At 41.7% G+C, this 14,811-nt stretch overlaps 1 long non-coding RNA gene across 1 annotated transcript; it reads right to left on the reverse strand.

Moving 5' to 3' along the window:
- Positions 1-7,222: 7,222 nt before the first annotated feature.
- Positions 7,223-13,375, reverse strand: LOC147726653 (uncharacterized). Its single transcript, XR_015309436.1, has 3 exons — positions 13,293-13,375; positions 8,529-8,680; positions 7,223-7,349 (listed from the first exon to the last, which is right to left on the reverse strand). It is a non-coding gene; the product is annotated as an uncharacterized LOC147726653 (long non-coding RNA).
- Between the last annotated feature and the right edge of the window lie 1,436 nt (positions 13,376-14,811).

Raw genomic sequence — 14,811 nt, forward strand, 5'->3', positions numbered from 1 at the left:
TTTAGCAAACACTTATTTATTTAATATGAATTTTAATGTTGATAATTATTAACATATGTTTGCTATGGAATTATACTAATATCGGTCTTTTTGTAAATATTACTGCACTTTATATTTATATTGCCTTTTTTGCACAGTTATGCATCATATTGCACTCTGGAAAAAATTGGCACTTTAAATTTTGGGTATTCACTTATGCACTTTATCATATCTTGGAATCATCCAGGTAGAATTTATTTTTTCTTGCTTACAAACATGTCTTTTGCAAACAATATGGTGGATTAATCCTATTGATTCAGTTTGGAGAAAAATGTATTTATACATGCATAATTTATATTTGTTTTTGTACATTTATTTAAATGTACTAACAATATAATTCCATATTGGCATTTTATATGTTTTTCAGGGCAAGATTCCGATGGTTTAACCGAGGAAAATGTTTGCGATAAGTCTTTTGCCCATTTCTATGGACATGTGACCGGAATTAGAGGGAGTGGGTGGTTACCAAACACACATTTTGCATATATAAAAAACAATGGCGCAGTACCAAACCGTATGTGAACAAGGGCTCTGGTAACCCGTAACACGTTGTGCGTGGGTTGTGGTGAAATGAAATAAAGAAACAACTTGCCTGAAGAGCTACAGGGTCTGAGTCTCCTTCTTCACCTTCCTCCCCGCTTTTGAGGTTTGGAAGTGGCTGGAGTTTTGCTTTGGATATATATATATATTCCAAAGTCCGGTACCCACCACAATGCCAGGAGGAGACGGCGGTTGGGAGGTATTTAAACCTCCTTCTTGGGTGACATGGATTTCTGTGCCGGCCCCCGCAATGGATTTCTGGCGGAAGGGTTGCGGCGGTCACAAAGGGGGAACTGAGGAAGCACCGGACTGTTGGACTCTTCCACCTCCTATATTACTTCTGATGCTGTGCCTTCCCTCGATTCCTGGTTCTCATGTGTCACCCCACTAAGCATCTCCGGTTCTGAATGCACCATATTGTGGCATTCTGGGACATGCAGTCTGTCTACGAGGGAATGCACAGAAGAGCTCAATTACAACAGGGGGCGAAGCAGGGTGTCTACATCTACAGCGAGGCAGGACTGCCTACGCCGCAGCAGAGGAAGCACACTGAGAGGGATGCAGATGAAGGATGACACGCCGAAATGAATTCGCCTGGGACTTTCCTTCATTAAAGTGCTTCCTTATCTTCCCCCTTGGGTCACTGCTCTTTCTTTGTGCAGGAGGTTGTGTATATATATATATATATATATATATATATATATATATATATATATATATATATATATATATATATATATATATATATATATATATATATATATATATACATATATCCAACAAAAGCAGGTAAGCCCCAAAGATGAAGTAAAGCCACATGAGGTTTAATCGGCACTTGAAAAAATGTGCATCCATTTCACAGCTTGCCAGCAGAGAAACAGACAACTGCAGTCTTCCGAGATTAATGTCAGCCTGACGCATTTCAGGATTTCCTCAATTCTTTCATCAGAGGCAATGTTCAAAGGACGTTAGGAGTCAGTTTTACACAGCGCACATTAATAGATATTTCAAACACCTGCCTCAGTGGGCGTGCCATTTCGCAGGTCCTTCTGGTCATTGCAGTGCGCCACATCTTCCCCTCATGGGGCTGCCTCTAATACCTTCAAATTCGAACTGAAATAAAGTTCCAAGTGGAAAGAAGTACCACACCAGGTGCCGCCTGCCTTGCTTTGCAGCAGTGAAATTCATGCCTCAAACAGCACCATCCTGAATTGGTACTGCCCTCTTCAGTCCGTGGCTGCAAGCAGAAATAATAAGCCTGCAAGGACCCGCTTCCAGGCGGTGGGCTCTAACTTCCCGGCTGGGCAACAGCCGTAGATACATCCAACAAAAGCAGGTAAGCCCCAAAAATGAAGTAAAGCCACATGAAGTTTAATCGGCACTTGAAAAAATTTGCATCCATTTCACAGCTTGCCAGCAGAGAAACACACAACTGCAGTCTTCAAAGATTAATGTCAGCCTGACGCGTTTCAGGATTTCCTCAATCCTTTCATCAGAGGCAATGTTCAAAGGATGTTAGGAGACAGTTTTACACGAGTGTCGGCGTACTACAATGCACAGAAGGCATTGCAAAAAAGCCACGCCCACTGTGGCAGGTGTCGGTAATTATTTAAATTAACGCGACCAAAAACTGTTTTCCATTCCTTTATCAACAGTGCCTCTGATGAAAGGATTTTACATCCTAAAACGCGTCATGCTGGTTTATTTTGAAGACTGTACTGGGCTGTTTGTCTGCGAGCAAGCTGTGAAATGGATTAAAATTGCTAAATCAATTTCCTGTGGCTTTGCTTCAATTTGGGGCTACCTGTTAATGTTTGGATGGATTTACGAGTGTTGCCCAGCTGGAAAGCGAAAGTCCACCACTAGAAACGGGTCCATTCAGGCTTTTTGATGAGGCTTGCAGTTATGGAACGAAGGCAAATGCAGCACCAATGCAGGTGGTGCTGTCTTGGGCACGGATTCACTGCTGCAAAGCGGAGCAGATGGTACCCAGCGCCATGCTTCATTCCACTTGGACAATACCTGGTTCAAATTTGTAAGGATCGTGAAACTGCCCCACTAGGGGAAGAGGGTCGGCGTACTACAATGCACAGAAGGCATTGCGAAAAAGCCACGCCCACTGTGGCAGGTGTCGGTAATTATTTAAATGAACGCGACCAAAAACTGTTTTCCATTCCTTTATGAACAGTGTCTCTGATGAAAGGATTTTACATCCTGAAACGCGTCAGGCTGGTTTATTTTGAAGACTGTACTGGGCAGTTTGTCTGTGAGCAAGCTGTGAAATGGATTAAAATTGCCAAATCAACTTTATGTGGCTTTGCTTCAATTTGGGGCTACCTGTTAATGTTTGGATATATATATATATATATATATATATATATATATATATATATATATATATATATATATATATTTATTCTCTGAAAAAACCATAGGTTTAACACCAGTTATAGTTAGCTGGACATTTTACTCATACAAAACCATTGAAATTCCCACGTTATAGTTAGTTGGACCTACTATAACTCGCGTCCCCGCAATCCACTGCCGATGATGCCACATATTACATCATTCATGACATGGTCAGTGACATCACTGATGACGTCACTGATGACATCTCAAATGACATCACTGATGACTTCATCCAGTGAATGTGTGTTTCTGTAAAGTTAAAATATGTTTTACATATTGAAGAATGAGTGTATGTATGAGTGTGTGGATGAAGGATTTAGTAGGTGCGTAACTGACTGTATGAGTGAGTGATTAAGGGGCTCATTAGGATTGCGTTTTTTCCGCATCCTCGGGGCCGGCGGAAGCCACCGCCAGCCCAGAGGATGCGGAAAAAACGCAGCGGACTGACCAAAGACCCACCGCCACATTAGGATGGCTGGTGGGTCCTGGTTTCCGTCTGCAGCTTTTCCGCCGCGGCTGGCTTACAACCGCGGCGGAAAAGCTCTAATCTGGTGACAGTGTCTCTCAGACACCGTCAGGCAGATTAGGATGGGATGCAGTGGCGGCTGGTGGAATTTGAACCTGGTGGGGCTTTTGAAGTAGGCATCAACGAACGGGAGCGAGCGAGCGAAGCGAGCGAGCCCGACGGCAATAAGGGGGGTGTGGGGGGCTTCTCCCCCCGCAAAGAAATTTTTAAAAAATTGGCATTTTTTGGTGCAATTTTCCGCACTATTTCAGTGATAAATGGACTGAAAAATCAGTTCTTCTAGGCATTCATAAAAGAAAACTCATACATTATTTCAGAGAATTTCTGTGTTGCCAAGCAAGACTGACTTCTGAAGAGGGCCAGGGTACTAAGCCAGGTTGCACATCCACAAAGAAACACTCTTGTAATTTTGTTCCTCCCAAAAATGACGGCTGGCCATTTCCTTTTCTGCATCAGCTATTCAACGTTGATTGCCCAGTAATCTTTATGACATATTAAATAGCTACATGTATAAGAAATATTAATTTGAAACAAACATTTAATTTTTAGGAAGTCAGCAAAAGCTTTTCATTTTTGAGCAACTCAATTTTGCAAAATAATTAAGTAAATATTGTATTTAAAATAGTTCATATAGCGCTCTGAAGCCCTTGGGTCTATCAGTATTTTAGAAAAACACTAATTAAAAATAAGTTAGGAAATTAGTGTAATATGCATTGCTTATAATATAAGAAATATCCATTAAAAATCTTTCATTTATTTAAGAAAGAAAGAACAAAAACGTTATTTGCATAAGCAGGCTAGGTACAAATGTTTTACTTTATTTTTAAATACTTTGCATGCCACTCTCAGGCTCTTGTGGCAGTCAGTATAGTAGAAAATGGCTACACAAAAATAAAATATGAAAATAAATAAATGTATATTTTAAGAAATATCCCTTCAAAACCAATATGATATTTGTAAACACAAACAAAATTATTTTAAATAATACTATGTAAATTGTTTGAATGTCACTCTCAGGTCCTTGTGCCCTTCAGCCAGCACAGCAGAAAAAGTTAAACAAAAAGAAATTATGGAAATAAATAAATGTACATTTTAAGAACTTTCAAAACCAATATATTTTTAAACACAATTGACAAAATAAAAATAATATTTAAATACTTTGCATGTCAATCTCAGGTAGAAGGGTTCCTGTCCCTGTCAGTACAGTAGAATGTTGTATATATAAAGACATATACCCTCAAAACACTAACAACAAAAATATTTTAAATAATATTAAAATATGAAAACAAATATATATAAATTCACAGATACATAAGCACACATATATAAATACATATCAACTGTACAGGAGTTGTATGAATATTAAATGGAATGAGAACATTTCCAACAGTACTTCCTAATGTTATCAAACAAAACAAACTGAGCTATAAACACCTGAAACTATGATCACACATCAGATTCATATTTTCTATTTATATAGAAAGTTTGCTCGTCGATCTTTAATATGAACAAACTTTTCGATTGTTCTTTTGTTGAATTCTGGTATTTCCTTTATTAGCTCTTTTTCCATTGACAGCATAGCCAAAGCATTAAGTCTAGCTTGAGTCATAGTGTTTCGCAAAAAAGTTTTTACCCTCTTTAGTGTGGAAAAACATCGCTCAGATTCTGCTGTTGTCATGGGTGTAGTAATGACAACTCTTAAGAGCTTTATGGTCTCAGAAAAGGATTTCTCTAAGTTGTTTTCACATAAAAAGCTAAATAAAGCCATGGCACCACCAGTAGTTTGACGGAAGTCTCGTCTTCCATACAGGACCGAAAGTTCTGTACTCAATCTGGCTTTGTCTAACATAGGATAGGCTTCTACCGTTTCTGCGAGTGCCTCAGCTGGGAAAGATTTGTCATGGCTTTCAAAAAGGTCACTTCGCAATAGTGTTGCACTTACAAGATGCTTTGTGAAAGCAAAGCGCTCTCTGGCATGGACCACAATAATGTCACAGACTTCTTTTGCTTCTTGGGTTAAAGTATTTATTTGCAGTCTCCGGTTTACAAATGTACATTCTTGTGGCAGTGTAGAATCCAAACTGTCAATGGATTCTCGTACTTTGGTGATGCTTGTCACAAAGTGTGTAGTAGCTTTCTGGACAGACACAGTGTCAAAGTCTCGCTTTTGCAATTGATTATATAAAATGTCTACCTGGGGCATTATTTTGAAAAAAAGAAACAGAAAGAATATAAACTCTCTATCATCTAATGTTCTACTAAATCCCTTAGCTTCACATATAGTATTCGACTCAAAATCACCACTGTTTGCAATGGTTGACATACATTCAAGAAGATCTTCTCTGAATTCATAAATTAGCAATATTGCTCGAATATTGAAGTTCCAGCGAGTTGCAGACCCTCTTGGAAGTCTTCTTGAAACTATTTGTTCAAGAACTTCCGTCCTTTTCGGGGAACGTGCAAAAAATGCTGTTATACCACCAATCTCTGAAAAGAAAATTTTAACTCTAGATATTTTGGAGGAAGCCTGTTCCATAATTAGGTTAAGTTGGTGGGCATAGCAGTGAATATAATGTGCATTTGGGTAAACATCCCTGATTTTCTTTTGCACCCCACCTGTTGCACCACGCATGACGCTGGCACCATCGTAGCTTTGAGCAATTACTTTTCCTTTAGCACATTGCTCAGGGAAAACAATGTTTAATTCATTAAGAATGGCTGAGGCAATTGTTTCTGCAGATGAGTCTTTTAGATGTGTGAAACAATAAAATCTTTCAGCTACCTTGCAATTTCCATCAATGTAGCGGAAGACCAGAACTGACTGTGTCTTAGTAGAGACATCAGTTGTATCATCAGCTTGGATAGCTACATAATCAGTGGTTCTCAACTGCTGTATAATATAGTCTCTTATTACTTCCAGCATACAGTCCAGCAATTCATTTTGAATAGTTTTAGAAGTGCCTTTAAACACGGTGGCTGTTTTTAAATGTGTTTCCATAGCACTGTCAATGCTGGAGACAAAATCAACAAGGCCCCTGAACACACCAGGATTTAGAGACTCTTCAGTTTCATCATGGCCTCGTAATGCCAATTCAAAGGCACCACAAAATCGAATACAGTCAATCAATTTTGATAAAATGTATCGGTTTTTATCCACTTCTGCATTATGTTTTCTTACTCCCACGCGGTATGCTTCGTTTAATTGCTGTACAATGTCCGATTTTCCAAAAAGAGATAATTTTAACATATTTGTCAAATGGGATTTACAGGAATCATGTTTTTTTATTTTTTCAGCCAGATGCTTTAGGTCAGTAACTCCTGTTTTTGTCCAGGTAACTTCACCTCCAAAGAGTAAGCATGGGAAACAGAATACAGCATTTTTAGAAGCGCTACCAGTAAGCCATTCAATCCTATCATACCATGTACTGGTAAAGCGACGTGTGTACCCCTTTCCCCTATCTTTTGTAGACTGCTCAATTTTAATTTGAGGTTTATCAGCTCCTAATGTTTTCACTTGCAGTTTATCTGCATATGTCAAACCCAAAAATGGGTTTATGAGTAAACTGTCAACTGTGTTCATTGTGTCCAGCAATATATCAGATTGTAAATAGAAAACCTAGCCTGTTTTTTAAAATTCCCTTGGTTGAAGACACAAAAACGATATTAAGCAAAATACTAAATAAACACTAATTTAAATTGTCATGCACACACAAGTAACAGGAATTATTCATCCACATCCATCTTCAGTCTGACAGGAATGCAACTGCAGCAGCACGTACAGCTGTTCCCCAAGCGGTATAGCCTTGTAAATTTTTGCAGAATTTCTCCTGGGATCCTGTTAATAATTAAAATATGGTGTGAGCTTCGAGGCTAGGTGCCATAGCATGCACAACACCAGTGGTGATTGAAAAGCTTGAGCATGTCAATTCAGTGATCTGCCTAGAATTTAAAGGGTGTACTTATAAATTTTGACTTGACTTTAGATGGCAAATAATACAAAACATATTAAAAAATGTCTTCAAAAGAATGAGAGACTAATTGAGCAATACCCTTTAAAAGGGTTCTAGGCAGATCTCTGATATATCCAGTACTCATCTGTACCCAACACAGCAAAATAAATGCATATGTTTTCAATTAGGAGTTTAACATTGCAGTTAGACCATTTTGATATTCTACACATTGATGAAATGACCTATTTTACACACAAGACAGACTAAAATTACAGCCTATAGACAGTGCTAGTCCTATCAGTGATCCTATTACTAAATGGACAACAGTCAGAAAGTCACAACACATTAGATCGATTTTATATATCCAACTCACTGTACATACTCTGTGTGCAGTAAAAATATTGTGTGCAAAAAATAGGCTGAAAAACATTGCTGTAAAAAATATTGTCGGCTGAAAAAACTAGAATGAAAATAAACAGTGGCCTAAAACATGGTAAAATGCCATGCATTATAGAGCAAAGATGAGTGTACTGGGATCAGGGGTAAGAGGCATCCTCCTAAAGTAGACAGGAGCATTTAAAATGAGGTGGGGTAAAGGGCCCGGAGACTAGCAATGCATTTTAATAATTCAAGTATTAGTTAGCTTTAAGGGATAGTTAGGAGATTTTAGGGTAGCACTAAGTAGTAGTAGAGGGCTATAATGAATTAGAGTAGTACTTTTTTAAGCAGGAAGAAAGGATAAAACATATGGGCAGTTTGGTGTTTAAAGGCTTTAAGGGTGAAAAGCATTAAGGGATAGTAAGGGATTATCAGGCCACAGTTAAATAAATGAAAGTGTATAAAAATATAAAAGATTTCAAAATCAACATTTTGGGAATTTTCATGGTTCATGATGAAAAACAAAAAATGATTCCCTTGAACTTTCAACTCGCTACAAGCTCACACTCTGAACTGTTCTGCTAGGATAAGCCAACAGGCAGTCCTCCACACCTAAAGACCACACAATTGGCATCCATATACAGCTGAATGTGGACCTTTGCCGTAAATAGAGAACCATGTCCTACCTTGTGGCCTGAGATTAAGGATCACGAAGCTGAGTTTTGGTCAATGTCCTGTTACAGCAGAGTCAGAACTACCACTTGTCCTCTTTCGATATCTCTCAGTACTGATCTCTGTGATTATATCACGATCAGTTTTAACTCCAATTTTTCATGTGCTAAAAGAATTAAAACAATAATTATTACCAGCAATTACATTGCATTCATGTAATGTAATGTTTCAAGCCAATGTGCTTCCTGTACAATAATGTTTTACACAAAACAAATAAAAATAATACATTCAGGTGTTTTTAATCGAATGTGCATGAGTGCAAGTGAGCTTCTGGGTCTCTGCAAGCATGGTGATGTGTGAAATTTTGTATAGCGTTGAATATTTCTGCAAAGAAGTGCATGCCCATGTTTTAACATGAATCTATGTGAATGAATGTGTGTGTATGTTTGAGTATGTGTGCATTGCAGTGAGCACCTGTGCCGCTGGCCCGAAACTCTAGAATCCTGTTGAAGTAGTGAGCAGAGGTATGGGAACACCTCATGTGACTAGAGGAGGGATGGTGAGTTAAGGTTTTACACCGGCTACATTCAGGGGGCTAGAGGACAGATAAGCCAGTGATCATTTCCAGCAATCAGACCCCTAGGTTGAAAACTTTCAGCACCAAGGCCACTGCCACCTCTAAATAGCCTATAGTCCATCGCCTTTCTGGAAAACAACAGTTGGCATAGGACGACCCCATGGTTCTACGTGGAGCACTCTCTGCCAGCCGGGTCAGGAATTATTTTGGTTTATAACTTGCGCTAACTGAAGAAAGTGTTTTACACTGTGGGAAAGCAGGCAGTTTGGCAAGAGATTGGTGATTATTTCTTCCAGGCAGTGCCGAAATGTGATTTTGCCAAGAAAATAAGTGGGACAGACTGCATGCTTTTCATGACCACGATGCACTTACTGCCAGCGTGCTTGCTGCCTAAATGCAGCTACTCAGAAAGCATGCAAGGTGGTTGGGGACCCATGGGAAACAGCTTCCCTCTTCCTGCTGGACCTCTCAGCCGCCTTCAACACTGTTTCCCACCACACCCTCTGCACAAGATTCCACGATGCCAGCATCCGGAACAAAGCCCTGGATGGATCTGCTCCTTCCTCACTGGCCGAACACAGAGAGTAAGACTTCCACCATTCAACTGAAAACCCACAGAGATCAGCTGCAAAGGGTCTCAAGGCTCCTCCCTGAGCCCCAAGCTCTTCAGGCCCTATTTGCAGCCATCGTCAAGAACCACAGATTCAACGTTGTCTCCTACGCCGATAACATCCAGCTGATTCTCTACCTCACAGAAGGACCCACAGCTGCCAAGAGCAACTTCCACAACAGGATAAATGCAGTCACCACCAGGATGAAGGACAGCTGCCTCAAGCTTAACTAACTCAAACAAGACCTAAGTCCTCAACCTGGGATCTACCCCCAAGTGTTGCCACCCCCTCTGCCTTGGTTGACTCTTGGTGGCTTAGGCAGAGGGGGTCTGCAGCACTTGGAACCCCCCTCTGTGGAAAATTAGGAAATTGATGTACATAAGCAGCGTTCATTTTTCCTTTTCCCATTCCCTTCCCTGTACGTTAACCGCACCACTCCGCCAGTAAAAGCCCGTGCCCACATGTACCTGATAGCCATTTTTAGGCACCATGGCCTTTTGCCCGCTCATTGGAATCCCCGGCTTCCCTCCTGCGCGTATTGAACCCCCCCCCCTTCTCACATGCATGGACCATGAAACCCTCTCCCTCTGCGCGATCCTGCTAAGAAAAGCAACTCTCCTGCTTGACCCACGCGAAGTCCCCCATTTCCTCCTGAAGAAGCATCCCTCGCCTCAGCTGACATAACCCCCCCCCCCAGCTGTATCTGACTACCCCCGTTCTCTCATGTACGGGTCATAAGACCTCTCTCTCTCTCTGTGCGACTCTGTCCCTGTGCGCACCCTGGCTCCCCCCTCCTCCCTCACATGGACAAGGCATAAACCTTCTTCTTCTGCAAGACCCTGTCCTTGGGAGTCACGGCCGCGCCTGACCAACACCTCCTTTCCTTTCATGAATAACCCCTCTGTTAGTAAGCCCTCCCTCCGCGATGGACTATCCACACATGTCCGAGGCCATCACCTAAGCCGGGAGACACTGTTTTCTGCCCCTTATTGTATGAAATCGCTCCTCCTCAAAGGACCCACTATTGATCCTAGCCTCCCCACCCCCTGGGCTACGATCAGGCGCACATATCCCAAGAATCGGCGGAACACTCAGCTGCTTGATTACCCCCTCCTCTTATCAGCAGGTCAAGGGCTTCTATTGTGGATACATGTGGGGTGGGATTGACACGGGGATTAGGGGGATGTCGTTTTCTTGTTTCACAATGTCGTTGTTGTAATAAGGAATGTTTTGTAAGGTATAAAAGGCGATGCCTCTGAAGAACTTGTTAGAGCACCTCCCGATGACACCTTGTTTCGTGTCCGAAATGACAGGCTCTCCTCATGAGTAATAAATCCTGTTCTTGTGATTCCTGCTTCCAGCGCCCGTCTCTTTATTTGGTAACTATTCAGAATGGGAACTAAGAGGCGTCTTGCGCCAGCAGCCTGGGCATCGGTTGTCATATGGGCTGACTTTTCCACACCTCCCCCCCCACACTCCCACTGACTACATGTGAAACCGTGGCAACCTCCTGGACTTCTCTCTCTCAATAAACCACCAAATCAACGTTGTTTATTCCTCCTATTTCCACATGCTCCATCTACTTCATGAAATCTTCCAGTGTGCCCCAGTGAGTACAGGAAAACTGTCACCCATGAGCTTGTCAGCACTCTATCCAGCACCACCCAGAAACTCCAAAAGAAACTGCAGAACATCAAGAACACCTCCGCCAAACTCATCCTGAACATCCCACGTCGCAGCCACATCACCGGCCACCTGAGAAGGGAAATATCCATTACAACGAATCCAATACAACGCATGCCATTACAACGCATGACATGACAACACAACGCAAGTACCATTACATCGCAATGCTATTACAATGCTTAGCATTACAATGCAAAGCATTATAATGCATATACCTTTACCACACATGCCTTTACATGAATTTCTTTGTATAGGCAAGTATGGTAAAAGCATATGTGTTTTACATGTAAGTATAAGGTAAGTATAGGGTTTAGGGTGGGTTTGGGGTGTAGGGGTATAGGTTTGGGTTGCCAAGATTAATTTTAGGGTTCAGTACAGGTATATGTTTTGGGGTGCCAAGGTTAATTTTAGGATTCAGGGTGGGTTTGGATTTTAGGGTGCCCAGGGTAATTTTAGGGCTCGGACAAATCTGGGTTTTGTGGTGCCAAGGGTAATTTAAAGTTTAGGGTTTGGGGTTGTAAGGGTAATTTTAGGGTTTAGGGGGTATGGGTATTAGGGTGGTAAGGGTAATTTTAGAATTTTAAGGGGGTAGGACTATTGGCACTGGTACAAAGGGTCATTTTGGGGTTGCCTGGGGGTAATATATATATATATATATATATATATATATATATATATATATATATATATATATATATATATATATATATATATATATATATACACATATACACACACACACAAACAGAGACACACAATTACTTACCTTAACCACTTTTACCAAGTATATGCCTTTACCACGCATGTCTTTTCCTTGTAATGGCATGCGTGGTAAAGGTATATGCATGGTAAAAGTGTGCTTTGCAATGGTAATGCGTTGTAACAGCACTTGTGTTGTTACAACCACGTTATAATGGCATTCTATTCCCTGAGAGACCTTCACTTGCTATCTTTCAACAAAAGAATTACCTTAGCTCAAGCGCCTCACGCACGCCTACAAATCCCTCCACAACGCCAGACATACATAGCTCAACCACCACTTCTGCTTCTACACTCTCCCTTGACATCTCCACTCCGCCCAATTGGCGCAGGCCACCATCACACATCTGTAGACCAGTGCTGGAGAAATATCCTTGTCTAAACTTCTGGAACGTCCTGCCTCTACACCTCAGGCAATCACCATCACGTCCGCAATTAAGGAAGGACCTCAAGACTTGGCTCGTCAAATCAATTCTAGATCCCCTCCCTCAACACCCCACACACAGCGCCTTGAAACCCTACGGGTGAGTAGTCTTGCTTTAAATAGTAATTGATTTGAAGCAATGGAGCAGAAAGAAAGGCTTAAAGCTTATCACATCATAAGACGCTTGCTTTTGAATTTTTATTTTCAAAATTTTTAAATTTAAATGCCACTATTTTCTTTTTTTTCTTTTTATAGTGCTACTCATCCATATGTAGGGTGTCAAAGCGCTTTAGATCACATGTACACATATATTGACAATAAATGAAGAGTGTAAATCAATGTACAGGTTGTGTTACAAAAGTAAGTGAGGGTTACAAGGTTGAAGAGTTGCATGCTGTTTATAGCTCACTGTGCTATATGGGAAGGATTAAAATGTATGCACTGTCACTGCACATAACCAAATGAGCTCTATTAAAAGCAGTAACCCACTTATCTAGTTTCATAAAATAAAAATCTGTCATCTGCATATTACATAGAAGTTTGCATGGAGTGCACTGCATGACACACATTAACCCTTGCAAGTTTATTTAAATGCACTCATGAGTCATGATACTAGACTAGAGTGTGCTATATGTTAAAATAATTACAAAGTAGTATATTTAAATAATGGAAATATTGAAAAAATAATTTAAATGAACAATAATTAATACTTCACACTTACCCCAGTTATCAGGCAGCTTCTGTCTTGGTCAGTCAGCCGGTTGATGCTAGTTGCTGGCTGGCTGTGCTTCTCCTTTGTTGTCCAGCAGCTACTGGTTCAGAGAGAGCTGAAACAGTAAAGCTTTCACTTTCAGGATGAAAGTGAAAGCTCTTCTCTGTGCAGCATGTGACACCACGTCACAGGGTCATGAGTTAAGTCTCATGACTCTGTGACATAAATAAAATGCTTACAGCGTTTTCTTTTTTTTTTAAATGAAGTTAAAAGTTTATATTCAATAATCATTCAGTGTAATGATTATTTCATTTTAAAAAATGTCCTTTCCCAAATGAGTCGTTTTTGAGGTGGCTGGGGTCAGTTATGCATGACCCCACCCCCTCCAGTGACGACTAATCAAAGGGTGGGGTGAGGGTGTACTCGTCATCATTCCCCAGCCTTCAATGCAGCCTCGGGCTTACACTGTACCCGCCCGAGGCTGCTGTAAATTTGTGATGCTGCCTTGCGTCATTTCTGGGCGGGCCCCAAAAGGGCCATTCTTTATACTCCCGGGCTGGCACCTAATGCGCCCGGTGTTTAGACTCCGGCAGTGAGGCTTCAGGCTGTAGCATTACATTGTGACACATGCGCAAAGCGCATGTGTCACAAATCACCCCACACGCTTCCTCCATTTCCTGCCTGGCCTGCCTGCTGCTGCAGTGACGCTCGAGTGCGTCCTAAACTGATGGCAGGCAGGCAGGCCGGGGCTTTGATCAGCACTGCAGTGCGGCTCCGCCGGCTCGGGATTTAAAATGCCTGGTAAGTAACATTGCTGTTACTTAGCATTTTAAATCCCTGGCTTGTCGGCCGAGTCGATAGGGAGGGCGGAGCCCCGCCGCCCGTGAATGAAAACCGCCGCTGATGGGATGTACAACATGCTTTTCCGCGGCGGCTTTTCCGCCGTGGAAAAGCATGTGTAACTTCACTACGGGGGCCCGTTGCGGGCCCCCTAGGTGAAGGGGGTGTGGGGGTGCACATGGGGGGTACCTATGGTACCCCCCTGCATTTGTATGCAGAAAGCGGCAGGCACTGCGAGGTGCCTGCCTCTTTCTGCATGCAAATGCAATGTCTGCATTTTTAACATTGCCGCAGGTGCAGCTTGAAGCTGCACCCGCCGCAATGTTAAAAATAGAGGATGTGACCGCCAGGGTGGCGGTCACATCCTAATCTCACAGGAGGGGACTCCGAAGCCCATGCGGACGTCCCCTCCTCCTCAGTGATCGCGGACGGACGCAAGTCCGTCCGCGATCATAATCGGCCCCTTAATGTGTCTTACTGAATGCATAGGTTAGTGATTAAACTGTCTGAATGTGTGCATCATTATGTCTGTTGTTGTGTAAGCTGCTGCATGTGTTGATTAGTAGCTATATGAGTGGCTATATGGGTTATTGATTGGTTGCACAAGTATTTGTATATGAGGGTGAGTGTGTGTGGGGGTGGCTGGGAGGTGTGTGACTCTGTGCATAGATGTGTGAGCAGCAGTTGA

The sequence above is a fragment of the Lissotriton vulgaris genome, chromosome 3_1 (assembly GCF_964263255.1).
Source record: "Lissotriton vulgaris chromosome 3_1, aLisVul1.2, whole genome shotgun sequence".
Classification (NCBI taxonomy): domain Eukaryota; kingdom Metazoa; phylum Chordata; class Amphibia; order Caudata; family Salamandridae; genus Lissotriton; species Lissotriton vulgaris.